This window comes from Octopus bimaculoides, chromosome 3 (genome assembly GCF_001194135.2).
Source record: "Octopus bimaculoides isolate UCB-OBI-ISO-001 chromosome 3, ASM119413v2, whole genome shotgun sequence".
Classification (NCBI taxonomy): domain Eukaryota; kingdom Metazoa; phylum Mollusca; class Cephalopoda; order Octopoda; family Octopodidae; genus Octopus; species Octopus bimaculoides.
The window spans coordinates 3,623,153-3,626,301 of record NC_068983.1 but is presented as its reverse complement, the minus strand read 5'-3'; the positions used below and the strand labels follow the sequence as shown (position 1 = coordinate 3,626,301).

At 38.8% G+C, this 3,149-nt stretch overlaps 1 protein-coding gene across 1 annotated transcript in view; it reads right to left on the bottom strand.

Moving 5' to 3' along the window:
- LOC106883744 (zinc finger protein Pegasus) overlaps nucleotides 1-3,149 on the bottom strand; it is a 103,549-nt gene that overhangs the window by 71,529 nt on the left and 28,871 nt on the right. The window lies entirely within an intron of this gene.

The window sequence follows — 3,149 nt, the reverse complement described above, 5'->3', positions numbered from 1 at the left end:
GGGGGGGGGGGGGGAGGAAATTGACTAATATTCATTTTCAGTACCAAATCATTATTTTAATCCTTCACTACTATCGCTGCACTGGCTGCCCTGCTGCTACTGCTACTGCTGCTGCTGCTGTTGCTGTTGCTGTTTCTGTTGGAGTACTGTGTCATGATCATGTCGATCAACTGCAACAGTTACCAATACTGCCACTACCACCAATACTGTCACCACCACCACCACCACCACCACCAACACTAGCAACACTAGCAATACCATTACTGGCTTTTGCAAAATTTTTCTCAGTGGCTTGAAGCTTTTCAAATTTTCCACCACCACCACCATCGTCACCAAAACCACCACCACCACCACCTCACCCCCCCACCACCTCAACCGCCACCGCCACTTTCATACTTTTTGGCTATACTTCCTATAAACTTGATATGGCTACAAAAATGACTGTATGATTGACATCATCCTGACCTTATATGCAATGACAAAAACTGAGTTCTACAACCCAAACTAGGTCAGGTGTATTTCACATTGTGTTATGCCCAGTCTAAGTATCAAATAAATAAAAAATATGAATTTTATTAGATTATTTTCATTTCTGCCTGACCCATCCTCCACAGTAGAAGTTTCAAGCCTTTACCCTCCGGTGAAGAGGGATGTAGCCTGTAGGAGTTCTGGGCCAGTATTGGTAACTGTTGCAGTTGCAGTCTACTCTGTTGAAAGTGGATACCAACCTAATACTGATATAGCCCTGTCTCTTTCCCTCCAGCACATTCAGGATGTCTGTGTCAAGAGTGAGCTAATCTGGAGGATGTGTTTACGTCTGAATTTCCATAAGTGGTCAAACGACAATTATAAAAGCATAAGTCACATTAGATTCATACTCGCTGCTCCATGAGAGCTGGTTATACATTAAAACATTTTTTTCCCACAATTATGCAGCAAAGTCATTGATCAAATTTCTTCATTTAGCCTAGACAAAGCCATCCACTTATGGCGTAATTGTTTTGTTGGAATCCCATCCTGTTTTAATTGATCAAATAAATGCACAGCTGTAACCTTAATGTTTAAATATATCAAAACTGTCTCAATGTATGCAAAAGTCCTCTCAATATTGTTTTGTTTTTGTATTTGCTTTGTAAGATTTTTAATTTGAAGCTACAAGTTGAAACAGATTTTCTTGTATCTCAGGAAGGTCATTGTGCCAATAATAAACACATGTACTGATTCTATTTTACTTCTTTATAAGCATTAGTCTGCTAGTTACCCATTTACTCTTTTACTTGCTCCAGCCATTTGACTGTGGCCATACTGGAGTACTGCCTTTAGTCGAACAAATCATCAGGTGTCTTGGGGAAATTTCAAACCTGGGTTTTCATTCCTAAGGTGTTTTTTGATGTTATAAGACACCTGATGAATGCTGGAGGTTATATCAGCCGAAACGTTGTGTTAACAACAAATAAGATAAGGACAAATCTCCGTCAAATGTAAATAATGTATATTATTTGTAATAGAATTGGGAAAATTATCTATATGGTAAAAAAGGTGAAAAGACAAGGGTTTGATTTCAAATGACATGCAAACCAGTTGAGAAAAAGATGCACTGAAGATAAAAATAAAATTGAAAAACTGATGGATTTTATGTACATTATGTTTGAAGTACCATTACCAAATAAAACTGACGCACCCGTTTGGAGGAGTAACAGAAAGAGGTAATTTCCAGAACCTGTTATGGTTGACCCAAAGAAGAAAAAGTATTGAACTCCATTCAGAGATTTTTTAAAGGGAAGATGTGGGGGAGAAATAATAATAATAATAATAAAAAAATGTGTACACCCACACTCTCCAAGAAGTGTATAGTTTAAAAGGGGAAATGTTGTAGAGTGAACTGATCCCCCCACCCAACATCATATCCCCTAAAAGCTTTTTGGTACATTCAGAAATCACATTCCCCTCCCCAACCCCCAATTTCCCATGACTGGTTAGGGCCTGGAATCCTCCAAACATGGATGAGGTGGTGAAGCATGACCTTCAACATTGGGCCTTACAAAGGCAATGACGAAAGACTGAAACCTCTGGAGATCTGCTGTGACTGAGAAGACCTGAAAAGGAAAGGGAGATCACAGCCGCAGCCTGCACCAGTGTCGCATAACCAGCCCATTTAAAAAGTACTTTTGAATCGTCAGGCAACATGCCGTGCTTGGGGAGACCTATTGAGTCAAGCAAAATCAAAATCAAAATCAAATCACAATCAAATGGAAGTTGCAGTTGTGGCTGACGCCAGTGCTGGTGGCACGCAATAAGCACCATTCATACGTGGGTTGTTGCCAGAGCCACCTGACTGGCTCCCCATGCCATTGGCATGTGAAAAGCACCATCCGAACGTGGTTGGTGCCAGCCCTCATCCCCTTCCGCCCCGACTGGCTCCTGTGCTGGTGGCATGTAAAAAGCACCCAGTACACACTGTAGAGTGGTTGGCGTTAGGAAGGGCACCCAGCTGTAGAAACACTGCCCGATCAGACTGGAGTCTGATGCGACCTCCTGGCTTGCCAGTTCCCAGTCAAACCGTCCAACCCATGCCAGCATAGAAAACAGTCATTAAACGATGATGATGATGACAAAGACATATACATATATATATATATTTATGTACATCTGTATGCATATGTTTATATATATTTGTGTGTATGTATGTGTGTCTGTGTATCTATATGTATATATATATATGTATGTATATATGTATATATATATATATATATGTATATATATGTATGTGTATATATGTGTGTGTATGTGTGTGTGTACGTACAATTGATATTGAGGTGTGCGCACTTATGCATACTTGAAAATCTTTGGAATAACTACATTCCTCGTATCTCACATCAGCATTGTCCCTATTATATTACTTTAATAACCACTTTTGCGTATCCTTAGCAACAATTTAATAATGTTTAAACATACATAAATTCTTTGATAACCATCAATATGTGTGTGTGTATGTATGCATACTTATATGAATGTGTATGTGAGTGGATACAGATATATATGAGTATGTGTGCATATATGTGTATACACGTATATGTATATATATAGGTATGTGTATCTACATGTATGTTTTTTCATATGTATCTATACATATGTATATATATATATAT